We start from the raw sequence: 15,843 nt of genomic DNA on the forward strand, positions 1-15,843 counted from the left end.
CCATACGGAGTCACTCGAGCAGAGCCTTGAAGAAGTCAGGGAACCAGCTATGTGCAATCTGGAGGAGGGGTAGGGTTATGCACAAAGGCCATGGGGTTGGTCTGAGAAGGCACGGAGGCCAGCGCGTTGTGAGAGAGTGCAGAAAATGAGGAGACGAGGTGGGAGGTAGCAGAGAAGGCCACTCTTGGGATTTGTAGTTTGTAGTTTGAAAGACAAACTACAAAGTACTCTCCTAGCGTCACACACGGTTTAAATTATAGATTTCCAACATTGGAATTTGTTAAAGTTTGATTAACAAAATTGACAAACCCTTGGCTAGGCTCACTAAGATAAAAAGAGAGAAGACACCAATTAACAAAATCAGAAATGAAAAAGGGAAAGTTACCACGGACACCACAGAAATACAAAGGATCATCCAAGAATACTATGAAGGACTATATGCCACAAAATTCAATAACCTAGAAGAAATGAACAAGTTCTTAGAACATATAGCCTTCCTAGGCTGAACCATGAAGAACTGGAAAATCTAAACAGACCGATCACCAGTAACAAAATTGAATCAGTCATCCAAAACCTTCCCAAAAGCAAAAGTCCGGGTCCAGATGGCTTCACTAGTGAATTCTACCAAACCTTCAAAGAGGATCTAATACCAATCCTGCTCAAACTCTTCCAAAAAATTGAAGAAGAGACAGTACTCCGTAACTCATTTTATGAGGCCAACGTTACCCTGATACCAAAACCTGGTAAGGACAACATAAAAAAGAAAACTACAGACCAATATCTCTGATAAATACAGATGCAAAAATCCTAAAAAAATTCTAGCAAATCGAATACAACAATGCATTAAAAAGATTATTCATCACGACCAAGTGGGGTTCATCCCTGAAGCACAAGGATGGCTCAACATCCGCAAATCCATCAATGTGATACATCACATAAACAAAATAAAGGACAAGAATCATATGATTATATCAATTGATGCAGAAAAAGCATTTGACAAGATACAACATCCATTTATGATTAAAACACTTAATAAAATAGGTATAGAAGGAAAATACCTTAACATAATAAAGGCCATATATGACAAACCCTCAGCTAGTCTCATAATTAATGGTGAAAAACTGAAATCCTTTGCTCTACGTTCAGGAACACGACAGGGCTGTCCCCTATCACCTCTGCTTTTCAACATAGTGTTGGAAGTCCTTGCCAGAGCAATCAGGCAAGAGAAAGAAATAAAAGGCATCCAAATTGGGAATGAAGAAGTTAAATTGTCACTCTTTGCAGATGACATGATACTATATATAGAAAACCCTAAAGACTCCACCAAAAAGCTATTAGAAACAATCAACGAATACAGTAAAGTTGCTGGCTACAAAATCAACGTACAAAAGTCCATTGCATTCCTATGTACTAACAATGAAATCTCAGGAATTTGTTAAAGTTTGATAAGACATTAACTCATAATATGAAAATAATTAGATTGCCTTTAAAAAGTGGCTACTTCCTTAAATCTAATCCCTCTATTTCCCTGAACTTCATTAAGTAACACTGGACATTTCCAGGATGTACCATAAAAATGATCATGACTCACTCAGCTGTGTGCACAGCCACTGCTAAAGGCAGGGGTCAGCATTTGGGGGACCGGGGTCACAGCCACTGCACTGTCTGATCGAGCAGCCCCCGCTCTTGACTTTCTGGCCAGAAAGCAAAGCCCCTGCCTCTTTAAGCCCTGAATCTAGGCTCGCTGGCCCAGGACAGCACAATATCATGTGCCATTCCCAAAGGCTAACCCAACACAACCTTTAAGCTCATTTTGTATTAATTGCATTAGCACAAACTCCAAAGAACAGAAATAGTCATTTTTAGTTTCTGGTATCACTGTGGGCTAATATAAACAGTTTAAAAAAAAAGTCTTGGTGAACTTGACAATAATTCCAGAGATGCAGAGAGAAAAGAAAGGCATTGTGGGGTCATGAAACATTTGGCCAGGAAGTAAAGGAAGAAGCAGGGCAGAGCCGCCTCGGAACCATGCATCCTGACCCAGCCCGAGCCCTGCGCCTGACCGCCTCCTTTCTTCCTTGAGGTCACTCCTCAGCCCCTTTTTGGAATGTGGGACCCCTACCCTGCAACAACCCCTCATCAACTGCAGAAACCCCAATCAAATCCTACTGCACTTCCGTCTTGCGAGCAGAGGTTGAAGGGGGCAGGCAAGCGCAGTTTGGTAAAGCGTTACAGAGCAGGCCCTGTGGATATCCACTCTTTAAGAAGCTGCATGATTTCCTCCAGCTCCTGAACTCATTTTGTAGATTCTTGGTCATGAACTTGTCTGAATCAAATTTTAGGAATTAGAAAGAAGAGTGTCACCACAAAAGGGTGTGTGTCAGGCTGCCAGAGGTCTCTCAGGGCAGCATTTATCTCCATGAAATCACAAGTTTCTGAGGTCATCGACCCCCACCCGCCTCAGAACTGCTCGGACTCAAGAACGATGACTCATGATAGTAAAGTCCCCAGAAACCTGAGGTATACACCCATATATTTATTGATTTTCCAGAAGAAAGTCAACTGCCAGGAGGACCCAATGCTCCTGTTTTTGGACCAACACATCCTTTCCCCAAGCGGTACAGCTATGTGCTTAGGAGCTGGAAATGAAAAGCCAGACTGCTGGTGCATCGAAAGGGAGAACTGGAACTCAAACCCAATCAGACTCTAGAGCTCAGACCTTAAGCAACTATGCTCTAGTCCCATCTCAGTGGCTCGCACAGTGGCATGACATCTCTATGCAACGGCATTTCATTGGGTCAAAGATGTGACAAGTAATAGAGTTGTGTTAAACCATGACACATCTGTACCTGGGTTTCTCTGGATTGTCTAAGAGAAGGGTCTGACATAGGTTCATTTATACCTTTGACATTTATGGACCACCAGGATAAAGGGATAAAAGTCCCCCTGCTCTTCAGTCACACACAGACCGGGCAGGAGGTAATGACAGCATCGTGCAGTTCATGCTACAGAAGTGGTGGAGGGAGGGTGACAAAGAAGCCTCCAGAGACAGCCCCTAATCCAGCATCAGCGGGGTCAGGAAAGCCTCCAGCTACAGGCAATACCATGCACAAGTCTTCCAGAAGGACACAGAGGGAGGGAGTCAGGGAAAGAATATTCTGGGCAGAAAAACGGCACATGCAGAAAGGTTCGGATTTATCCTGAAGACAAGGATGCACCATTAAAGGATTCTACGCTGGCATCTTCAAGAGCTGATCGGGCTTTCAGAAATCACTCTGGCAGTGGTGGGCACTGACTCCGGGGAAGGATGCTGAACTGGTGTCAGGGAGGCAGGTTATGCTGCTATTACAGTCAAGTCAGAAAAAGAAGTAGAGGATATAGATCCTAGGATGAGTTAAGGCTGCAGAATGGACTGAGGGTGAGTATTGAAGAAAGAGAGGTCTAGGATGGCTCCTATGTCCCTCGTTTGGGCAACGTGGCAGAGCCAATGCCCAGGATGGGCACTAGGATGCTGGTTTTAGATCTGGTGAATTTGGGATGACAACGTCCAACAGCACATGTGGGTCTGGAGCTCAGGTCTGGGTTGGGACTTAAGTTCAAAAGCAGCAATTATTAGGCATTATGCCATGAGTGCTATATCACTCTATAAGCACTGGAGCCTGGTGACATGTGCCAAGTGTCTGTGAAATGCCAGGCATCTCACCCACGTTGTCTAATGTGGTCCCTCAGCAACTCTGTGAGAAAGGCATTACCACCCCATTTTACAGGCAGGAAGACTGAGGATCAGAAGGGTTAAGTAACTTGCCAAGGTCTTGTGGCTGGCGCATGGCCCCCTAAGGCCAGGGCCCACTCCCTTGCACCACACTACCTCCCAGTAGGCAGCACAAGTGATAGCATTTTATCATCACTTCTCAACAAAGACCCAAGTTAACCAAATGGACTTCAAACAACTAGATCTCACTTTAAAACAATGGTCACACTCTGAGGTACATATGTGAGGACTAGCCTGTTAACCTCTGTTTCCCCTAAAATATCCTTGATTTTGGCAAAATGTGTATGATAGATAACTTTTAAAGGATGGGTTGGTGTTAATATAGACACCATCAGCACTTACAATGTGACTGATTCCTTATCTGAGCAAACAAAGGTTTTATGAAACATATCATCCTTAAAACCAATCCTGCGGCTGGTCTTGATCCCACCACTACCACAGAATGGCACTTTTGCTATGTCTGCTCCAGCACAGCTCTTGTTTGTAACAGCTGTCAGCAAAGATTGAGTCACCTCTTCGCAACCAAAATTTCAAACCTGGTGATCACGTAGCGGGGATACTTTCTTAGACTGACATACTTTCTTCATGAACTATGCCACAACATGTACTATGCTCGGTAATTTTACAATAGTGGTCATAAAAGGCTGATGGGAATAAAGATAATTAAGTCCTCCATAAATGTCTGTTTGAGCAATAGCCTGGGCAAGTCACGCTATTCAAAGACGAGCAGGCCCAGAGTTCTCCTTAGGTCAAGAAGGAGACTTCGAGAGAACCACGCCAGCACTCATGCACCGCAGCCTTGTTAATTACATAAGAAGGCAGATTAATTTTTACAACCAAGACTAAAGCAGACTGTGAGAAACGATTGTTTCAGAGTGTGATATCACTTTATTACTTCCATGGCATTCAGGGATACATACTTACCTCAAGAACCTGGTCTGTTTCCCAAAGACATAAAATGCTGAGAAAGAGGGTTTCCTGTCTTTGCATGTTTGCAACATCTAATCCCAAAGCCCTTCGGTTTGCAACCTATACTATAATCACTCTGCCATCTTCTGCCATAGACAAGATTCACTTTATCTCCCTAAACCTGTTTACTTCTTTGCAGATTTAAGGTAACACTGCTCTGCCCAGCTCACAACGGCTGCTGTGATAACTAAACAAAGTACCGGGTGAACGTACAGTGTACACTGGGAACTCTCTGCCTGTGAACTACCATTATTCATGAGATTGGCATCAACTTACTTCATGGGGCATGAGGGCCCTAAATGTAGCTTATTTCTTTTACTGAAGATTTGAATCTACATTTTAAAACATATTCTAGAATATAGCCAGAGTCACTCTTATCTACTGGGGGGAAAAACATTCTAAAATCCGAGAAGACCTAAAGCCTCCAGACATATATTTGAAAAAAAAAAATGACAACAGACCATAAAGAAAAATATTTTCTTCAAAAAATTTGCCTTTTTAGAACAGTCTTTTCGTCACCATTCTTTAAAATCCTATAAAATTCTTGCAGGTGAGTTCCTGGTCCCAGGCAGTTATGTGTAAGTTTTTCTTTTAACGTGATACATTTCTTTTATAATAAAAGTTTTCCTCCAGTGAACTTAATATAAATTAATTTAGTATCTATTTCTTGAGCATCTTCTTTGCAGTAAGCATTGCTAAGTAATACAGGAGATCAGGAAAACTCCTTGCCTTTACACAGAGTACAATCTACCCGGGAGACTAAGCACACAAATCACGACAGTATGATAAGGATCATCAGAAAGGTCACAGGAAAGAGACAGCTGTAATTAGGGGACTTCAGAAAGGCTTTACAGAGGAGAAGTGGGAGAAGGAAAAAGGGAAGACCGATTAAGACAGAGAGAAGAGCAAATGCAGCAGCAGAGAGAACCAGGACACTGTATGTAGCAAGCATTCGAGGTCCGTTCCGTGGTTCGGGTGGGCGGACGTCAGGGTGGGGTAGTTTTAAGGTTTTGCTACAGCAGTCAGAACGTGCTTGTTACTAAAAAGGCACAACAAGAATGATTTGTTGTTGTTGTTAATTTACACAGTTGAAAGTGGAGATACTAACTACCCGCAGAGGAAAAAACAAGTGAGTTTGAGGGAAGGTATAGGTGAAACAAGATTGGTCAAATGTTAATGTTCCTAGTTGAGAAGCTGAGGGCTTCTACTCCACTTTGTATGTCTGAAATTTCCCATTTAAAATAGTTGAGGAAGAAATGAAGGCCCGTTGATCTAGGGAGATGGTCAGTTGATGGCTTCTCAGGTGATGGTTGCTAACCTGATGAAGAACTTTCTAACCTCTGGGTCAGCTGGAGGGACAGCGGGGGCCGAGGTTGGAGCCCACGCTACGGGGAAGTAGCACAGCACAACGTGACTGCAGTCTGACAGCGTGCCCACTTTCGGTTCCCCATTATTCTCACTCTGCACTTGTTTTTCCACTTCTCACTGGGAGAAAGAAAGCAGCAGGGATTTGCACAAAGGCAAGTTGATGCTACGTCTATCAAAGAAAAATGAAGGCAACCCTGTTGTTCTCAATGTACTATGGGCACCAATAACTGTAGCGGGTATTTTTGGTCTCATCACATTTAATACGTGCCGCATCAAATTTAATCCTGGTTTAATACTTGCTAGAAAATATTGATACGCAAAGTGAAGACAATTTAAAATCCAACTGTACCCCACCACCAAGAGAAAAGCACTGAGAGTTTGGCAGATCTTTGCCTCTGTCCATGCACAGGCACACCCATACATTCGTGCACAGGCTTTCTCTCTGCATAAAAATAGGATCACAGGGAAGCGGTCTTGGGTAACACATTTTTAAACTTAAAAACTGTACTTCAGGATATCTCGTAAAACAGCATTTTACAACACCAGTTTAAGGGCTGCATGATAGCTCATTAAAGAACACTTTGATCTAATCTTGGACAGGTGCTTAAATCAAACAGTCCTGTTTAACAAAACGTTTTGATCTGAGAGGGCTCTCTCTCACCATTGTTTTGAGTTCATCTACACTATATACACTAATGTTGAATACACTTGTTCAGAACTGCGATATGACAATTCTGGTAATTTGTTTTATTGGGGAGAGAGGAGGTGGTAGTAACATTCTTACTAGAGAAATTACTCTTCCTTTTAAAAGTATAGGTTGTTGGGAACTTAGTTTTTTGTTTTCTTGGTGTTTGGGTTGTAAAAGCAATACGTGAATGTTGCAGGTTATGCAGACATATGGTCATTACAAAAAGCAACCAGTAAAAATCCCCTGCCTTCCTTCCACCCCATTCCACTGCCTAGAACTGGCTACAGTTAATAGTTTGGTATGTCTGTCTTCCCAACATTTATAAGGCTATTTTAAATACATGGAATATGTAATCCCACATACACACAAAAATTTAGGTACCTATATACAAATACCCATAGACACATACATGAACATACACACAATGTACACATACAGTGAATAATAGACACACTTCTAATGAGGATTTTCCTTCCTTAACATTTCCTTTGTCCCTGCCCCTGGAATTAGGATAGCTGTTAGAGACACTACTGATTTTTGCATAAGAACACCCAAAATTTGCACACTGGGTTAGACTGCAGGTCCATCCATCCAAGCATGTCTGACATTGCTCCAGAGAGGCAGTTGGGAATAAAGACACGCCCTGCTTGCATCCAAAACTTGAACATACTTGGCTTTCCTTCAAACAACCTACTATGGATTCTTCTTCAGTTGATTCCAAATCCTTTGCAGTTGCCACTCCAGCTATCTCTATCTTGGAGTATCAAGTCCCTGGTTTTCATGAATCAAGTCCTGAAGAATTTCCTTTTCCATGAAACTACCTCCTTGAAGCATGGCTCCTGCTCTCACATGCTAGGACAGGGGTCTGCAAACTGCGGCCTAGCACCTGTTTTTGTAAATAAAGTTTTACTGGAACCCAGTTGTACGAATTATTTACGTATTGCCTAGGGTTCCTTTCATACTACAACAGTAGAGCTGAATAGCTGCAACAGAGACTGTATAGCCCACGAAGTCTAAAATACTATTTTCCCATTTATGGAAAAGTTTGCTGACCAGTGTTCTAGGATATAGGGAAAACAGACTGTACTAGGTCTAACAATTGAGTTTGTGAACATATTGCAATGATGTTGCTAACCTTTTTTGATATCAGAGGGCTTATTCATTATGAATTTGTACCAATTGGACAAACAGTTAACCAAGTTTACTATTTGGAAGTGCTGAAAAGGCTGCTTGAAAAAGTTAGACAAAAACGACCTGAACTTTTCGCCAACAATTCTTGGCTCTTGCATGACGACAATGCACCAGCTCACATGGCACTGTTTTGAAGGAGTTTTCAGCTAGTAAACAAATAATTGTATTGCAGCACCCTCCCTACTCACCTGATCTGGCCCCCAATGACTTCTTTCTTTACCCGAAGATAAAAGGAAATGTTGAAAGGAAGACATTTTGATGACATTCAGGACATCAAGGGTAATTTGACTATAGCTCTGATGGCCAATCCAGAAAAAGAGTTCCAAAATTGCTTTGAAGGGTGGACTAGGTGCTGGCATTGGTGCATAGCTTCTTAAGGGGAGTACTTCGAAGGTGACTGTAGTGATATTCAGCAATGAGGTGTGTAGCACTTTTCTAAGATGAATTCGCGAACGTAATTGTCCAACCTCGTATTTTCCCTATCAAAAGTTTTGGTGAACTTGAATCACACACCCCATATTCAGTGTTTCTGTCCTGGCTAAAGAATTTGTTTTCTATTAAAATGCAAAGAAAAATCACCCGGGCTCTGACAATGCCAATAATGTGCTGGTAAACTTTTAAGAGCTTGCTGGGTGTGGAGGTGGGGTGCTAATATACCCATAACGGCTTACTTCAAGCTAAAAAATGTGATGCCACTGAACATGGAAATGGGAAGAAATGCATACAAATGCTAGTGCAAACCAACTCCAACGAGCTCCTTGGGACATTTGCAATGTCCCAAGCCCTCACTTTAAAGATGAAGAGACTGCGGCCCACAGCGAGAAGGTATCTTGTCCAAGACTGGCCTGGTGACTGGGACCAGCATGAAGCTCAATTCCCTGTGCAGAGTTTGACTTCCTCACAGAGAATGACTTCCCCCATAAAAGGAAGAGTGGAGGAAGGAAGGCAAAGGAAGTTCTTTGCCAAGCACATGATAATAAATGTTAGTTTTATTATTAACTCCACAGTTTGGGACTCTGGCTTCCTCAGCGCATGCTCTGATGTACACATCTGGAAGGTGTATTGTTCTCCACATAGGACTACGTTTCATGTGAACACTGACAGTGCACTGTCTCAATTAGTCAGCAGTTAACTGAGTGACCAGGCTGTAAGCTCCAGAGACAGGAATCATATCTGTTTGTGCTCAATGCTTTCCCCAGTGTCCAGTGCAGAACTGGGCACACGGTAAGTAGGTGGCCAATAAGTATCTTTATACAAAGAACAGAGCAGGTGCTCAGAGGTTAGCTAGATCCCACTGCTTTCTCCCATCAGTGCACAGTATAACAGCAGATGCAACATGATTATCTGCTTGCAACCTTTCAAAAGTATGGGCGGCAGTGTCCCAGCTGCTCCATCAGACAGAGCATGAAAGGCTCTGTGGATGGAGGAATAAAAGGGAGGGCAGAGTTAGAGAATTATTTTCCTTTGATGTACATACATTTGTAATTTCCATCTGGAACTTGTGCTGACAGAATATGAAATCAAGGAAATAATCCAGTGAGGGATCCCACCTACCACATAGCAGGATGCAGGACATTCCTTTCTGGCAGGGGCTGAGAACGGCCACTCACAGTGACACCCCTCTGAAAGTGGAAAGTGCAAGAGCACCAAGACTGGGGAATCAGATTCCAACAAACTCAAGGCTACACAACTACAAACAGAAATGAACGTGGAGGAAAGGAAGGCAAAAATCATGCATCCCTGTTGTTTTGGAAGTTAACTGACCACTTGGTAACTCTCACACAAACCCCTACACACTTGGCATTGACTCCCCGTGGGTTCTTCTCTGACACTCCCATCCTGTCTGCCACATCACTGCTGCAATTTAAATGCACAGTTGGGTCCAGCTCTGCAGGCACGGAAACAACCAAAGCCACCTGTGAGCCTTGCTGAGTTTTCAGGAGGCCAGCAGGGTTCACCATCGCTTATGTGGGGACGTAGCACTTGGTATCCAAAGTGAAGTCAAAGTTGATGCCAAATAACAGAGGTTAACACTGTCCCTGGCATGGGATGGTATGTGTTCCCATTCAGAGGAAGGATCACAAACAAGAAGCAGGACTCATCATTTAACCCTCCAAAGCATTTCCTACACCAGTGGTTCTCAAAGTGTGGTGCGGTGCAGGGGACTCTCGGGATCCACAAGGTCAAAACCATTTCCACAGTAATACCAGGATGCTATTTGCCTCTTTCACTCTTATGTTTTCAGGAATATACAGTGGAGTTTTCTGAGGCTACATGAAGTGGTACTGCAACAGACTGATTGCAGAAGCAGATCTAAGAATCCACTGCCTACTATGAAATCTAACATCAAAGAGATTTGTAAAAATATAAAACAATGCCACTCTTCTCAGCAACATTCTGTTTCGGAAAATACGATTACTTTCATAAAAATATGTTATCATTTAATAGGTCCACAATTATTTCTAAATGAATTAACTATAGTAAAACATTCTCAGTTATATGGTAAATATTGAAATATGTAATCCACATAAACAAAATCTCCTTAGTATACTATTTTTTAAGAGCGTAAAGGGGTGTCTGGGCCTCCCCAATAGTTGGAGGACTACTGTCTTAGAGGCTGTGACCCCAGCCCCCTAGGGTACCCCCAGGAGGATTGTGTATGTGGCAGGAAGGATATGCCATTCTGATGTGCTGGCTGAGTTAGGAAACCCAAGCTCCTTCCTGGGTCTCTGACTCTATTAGGGTGGGCTCTGTGCCCAAACTTTCCACGTTTCACCAAGGGGGTCTTTTCCCCCTCGCCCCATTTTCTCCTTATCACTAGGTGTGGATTCCACAATCTGCCGGCTCCTCAGTGAGGATTTCCCCATCCAGCAGGCCTGGGCTCGGCGAGGCCTACCCGCTGAGGCCAGCACACCCTTCTGGAAGTTAGGACTCCCCAGCTCGCCGGCCTGCACAGCCTCGGTGAGGACTGCCCGGTGAGGCCCGCACGACATCGCAGAGAATTCTCCGGGTGGCACGCGCAGCCAAGGCAAATAGGGGCGAGGAGAGCCATTTCACGTCCCTGACCCCTGTTCCCCGCGCTGCATGGGCTGGGGACTAGATGGAGAGGTCAGTCCCCAGGAACTAGTCCCTGATTCTCCCTTCGGCCTTTCCCGGACTCTCCCCCGCCTCGGGTCGCTCTGCACGCAGCAGTCCCGCTAGGGGAACGTGCCCCGGGAGCCGCGGAAGAGGCTCGCACCGACTCCCCCGGGACAGGGTGGCCGGCGCTGCTGCCCGAGGACGTCGGGCCGGCCTAGTGAGTACTCACCGGGGACTGCATGCACCGCGGGGCTCCGGCGAGCAGGCGAACACCGAGCTGCTGAGCGCGCTCCCGTGCGCTGCGGGGCGCGCTCCCGTGAGCGGCGAGGTTCCAGTTGCCGCCACCTCCTCCGTGCTCCACGCCCTTCAACCCCGGGCCACCGGCCGATGGGCGGAGCGGGGGCGGGGACGCCGGGGTTGTGGTCCGAGCCGCGGGGCGGAGTCCGTCCCGGCTCCCCCGCCCCTTCACCCCCGTTGGGGTGACTTCGCCATCGGTGGGAGGGAGGTTTGCCAACCGGGCAGTTGCAGCAAGCGGACTGACTCCTCCCTGGGCGCGGGTCCACTCTCGCGTGCCCAGGGCCTGGGACCCACGTGACTTTCGCTCACTTTGGGACATGGAGTGTAAGTGCGCAGCTCGCTCTAGGAAGTGAGCCGAAAGGGAGGGGAAGAAATGCAGTTTTTAAAAATGATTTGGCCATAACGCTTCCCTAAGGTTTCATTTTTTGGCTGCTGCGGATAGGAGTGATGGCCTCGCTCCTTCCCACCGCCTCGCCTCGCCTCTCTGTCACAAACACACCCCCACTCCCAGCCTAACCCCCACCTTAATTCCTTGCAAAGCGTGCCATGTGTGCATCAGGGTCACGCTGACAGGAGAGGACTTCACGGGTTCCTTACGAATGCAGTTTCTGTGTGTAAATTTTTTTTTTTTTTTTTTTTTTTAAGGAGGGCGCAGCTCACAGTACCCCATGTGGGGATCAAACCGATAACCTTGGTGTTATTAGCACCACGCTCTAACCAACTGAGCTAACCGGCTGCCCCCATGTGTAATTTTTTTTTAACGTGAACAAACGTTTTATAATGCAGGCTGTTCGCTGGGTCAGAAGTCAGAGAAATGGCTGAGAGTTGGACTTTCTTCATGGGACCTGTTTTTGGTAGTTTGGTTGGAGTTGCACCCACTCAGGCAAACGTGAGTCTAAAGAAGTGATTAGATCTTTCTAGATGAAAGGTGGTGAGGTTTTCCTGCCCAACTTACTTGTGAAGTTATTGTAGTTTTCTGTGTTGAGTATCTGAATAAACATACTAAGATGAATAACTAATAGTTAATACTAATACAGACAGCAACCAGTTACCATGCTCTTACTCTGTGTAGGGCCTTGTAATTGAATCTTTACATATGTTACTTAATTCAACTCTCCCAACTGCCCTATGAAGTGAGGAATATTACCCCATTTTGCAAATATGAGACATCCCATAGCTGGGATTCAGTTCTCAGGGTTGTTTGACTCTGAAGCCCACACTTTTTTTTTTTTTTATCATGTTACTTTATAGACTACAGCTATCCCCTAGTTATATTTAATTTTTAAATATAAAGGGTGTCATGCGGGACAGCCTGCAGGGTCTCTGGTCCCGCTCCCCACACAAGACCACAGGATATGGCTAGGCCAAAAAGGAGCACCCACGGAGCCATAGGTAGGGGAGTCATACCACTATACTCTCACTGGCCGCTGGGTTGGAGACACAGGAAACAGGAGCCACACTGTTCGCAACCCTCACTGTTCCACTTGCAGGCTCAGCCACCATCTTCTTGCTAGCTCCCCCTTTTTTCTGCTAGCCTAGCCACAGCAGTTATATTCGTGGCCAATGGCTCACTGGTTACAGCTGACGGCTAACTAGCCAAAGCTGATGGCCATTTGATCACAGTCGATGGCCATTTACTACCTGAGCCAGCACCTTTCTATGTGAGGCCGAGAGCCTGGAAACTGCTTTTTGGGGCTCTGTCCCCACAAAGGGTTATATTTAATTTTGAAAGAGGGGATATTTACAACTATATTTCCAACATGGGAGGAGACTTTCTTCCCACCCACTCCCTAAATTCCTTCCATTCATATTCATTGAACAAGCTTTCCTTGAGTGTCCACCATATACCAGAGATTCACGACAAACTCTTAAAAATAATACTAGAGTCCTCTTGGAAATTAGGGACAGTATAGAGACAGCAGGATTGTGGGGGTAGGGAGAGAATGCATTCAGCTAAATTTTGATTCTGAGGGAGCCCTTCAGAAAGCAAAATTTCTTAATGTAAAATGTTAACAGGCATATAACTGGTAATCCTTGACAGAAAATAGTTAAATCTGAAGTATAAAGGGAATTGAAATTTATCGTAAATACTCTGGCCAAAACCATGTAGGAAATAGTTCCCACATCACTCTGCTCTGTTGCTCTTGGGAATGTCTCCAGTGACATGCTGACTGCAAATCCAGTGACCTCCCTTCCGTGCCTGTCCTTGCTGACTGCTCTGTGGTATTTGACACTGGTGACTAGTCTTTCTTTGAAATTTTAACCTCCTTCTGGCTTTAGACCCCTCTGCTTTCATGACTCATCTCTTCTCTCTTTGGTCCCTCTTTTTAGGCTTTTTCACTGCACTTCTCTCACTTTACACGTGACTCCATTTACTGAGTTTTCTTTATTTTCTGTCTATGCAAACTCCCTGCCACCTCTAGCTGAAGCCCGCTACATCTTTTTCATTGATCTTAACCCTCTTCGAATCTCTGCACTCTTTATTTCCAGACATTTGTGGGGCATCGCCACCCAGATATTCCAAAGTCACCTGCCATTCTTCATATCTAAAATGGCAATTCAGTATCTTCCCTAAACCACCTGTCTGTTGCCTCCTACATGCAGTTTCTTCCTCATTTTAAGATGTGGTATTCAGGATGAGGAATAAACTGCATCTTAAATTTGGATCTCACGATGTGTTGAAAAAGCTAAACATCTAAGGGGTTCAGAGTCATATTACTATGCTCATACAGGGTCTGCCTGGGAAATATGTCTGTTGTAACACAAAAGATTCTGCAGGTAGGCCAGAGGAGTGTGTATACTTTATGAATCTTCCGTGAGGAAGCCGTCCAGGTGAGGTAACTGTTCACGCACGCGGATCTGCTCCCAGTGGCAGAAGGGTCTTCGGTTGAGATAACTGTTCGAGCAGCCTGACTACCAGAAGCTTCTGCTACTTTAAGAAGAACATGAGGATTCAGTCGGAGACCTGTTAAGCAATTAGGAATGCCTCATTATACTCCAACTGACTTTAGCTGGGGGTCTTATATTAATTAATGTTTACTCCAAAAAACGCATTAGAGCTGATTGTCCAGCTAGGTCTTATTTTCAGGGACACATGGTAGTAGGAGGCAGAGGAGGGGTGCTGGTTTATGTCAGCATTAACATCTTTTATAATCACTTAGTCTCTAAGGGGGGTTTTGGGTAAGCAATCTCCGTTCTGGCCCAGGCCCAGCGCAAGGATCCAAGCAGCAGTCCCGTCGTGGAACAACAGTCTCTCCCCCACAGCTTTGCAATGCATAATGTGCTTTCACACATAGTATTTAATAGTCAGGAAGTGTAAGAGAAAGGCAGTTTACAATGGTTCTCACACCTCTTGGTGCATTAAAATCACACATTTCCATGCTGCCCTCTAGAGAGACCGAGTTTGAGGGTCCAACCGTCCTTTGAGAAAAAGCAGTGGTGGGTCCCAAATTGGGTGTTTCTTAGAATCACCAGAGGGCACTTATTAAAAATACAGCCTCCTATGTCCACCATCTCCTAGAATGTCTGATTCATTAGGTCAGGGTGCGATTGTGCTCAGTGTTTGAGGAATCTAAATATTACAGGTGATTCTGCTCTAGCATGTCCACATTTTGGCACCAGGGAGCTGGTACTTCGAAATATACGCTCTATGAGGATGGGACCATGTCACTTTGTTTATCACCCCTAACATGGAGCCTGGAGCATAGTAGGTGCTCAATACAAGTTTGTTGACTCTGACTTACTGTCATTTCACCTGCCCTCTAGTCTGTTTCTCTCTGTTGGCCTCTGTGCTGTTCAGTGTTCTCATAGCCAGAGGGGAGACATCTGTTAGGCAATAAATAAAGTATAAGTTGGTCCTTCTGACATTCTTGTTTGAAGGGTCTCTAGAATACCTAAGTTTATCACTGAATTTATGTCTTCCTCATACCAGAGGAAGTTTAAAATAAATGCTTTCTGTTCTAAAAAAAATGCTATATTCATAATAAGGCAGTTCTTAGCCTTATCTTGGCCCCCCACAAATATCAAAGTGCCACCCCCCACCACGTCTGTCATATTCTTAATTTTTGGGCTCTCTTGCTTACTGCCTAAGTGCCTGAATCCCTGAGCTGCCTTCCCAGGAAACCAGGATCCTTTGGCTACTTGCTTTACAATCACCACTCCTCTCAATATAGCTAATAATAAAAGCCAAATATGATTAAGGGTCCTATTGAATCTTCACAACAGCCCTTTCAGGCTGGTGACATTGTTGCTGTTTTGTAGATGAGGACATGGAGACTCAGAGTGATTAGATAATTTGCTTTAGGTCACATAGCTTGTAAATGCTGATGCTGGGGTGTGAGCAAAGGCTGTTCAGACTCATAGTACAGTGCTCCTACAGGGCTTGTGCTTTTAACCTCTGTGCAACCAAATATAATTTTATTTCAGTGAAATCATCGGATACCCTGAGGTTATAAATTATTTATTCTTTGCAGAAGAGGAA

General features: G+C 44.5%; 1 protein-coding gene across 1 annotated transcript in view; it reads right to left on the bottom strand.

Moving 5' to 3' along the window:
• ACO1 (aconitase 1) overlaps window positions 1-11,568 on the bottom strand; it is a 56,430-nt gene extending 44,862 nt beyond the window's left edge. Inside the window, exon 1 of the mRNA XM_033122310.1 lies at window positions 11,296-11,568. The gene's annotated coding sequence lies outside the window, so the exon portion shown is untranslated. The remainder of the gene's footprint in view (window positions 1-11,295) is intronic.
• Between the last annotated feature and the right edge of the window lie 4,275 nt (window positions 11,569-15,843).

Source organism: Rhinolophus ferrumequinum, chromosome 12 (assembly GCF_004115265.2).
Source record: "Rhinolophus ferrumequinum isolate MPI-CBG mRhiFer1 chromosome 12, mRhiFer1_v1.p, whole genome shotgun sequence".
Lineage (NCBI taxonomy): Eukaryota > Metazoa > Chordata > Mammalia > Chiroptera > Rhinolophidae > Rhinolophus > Rhinolophus ferrumequinum.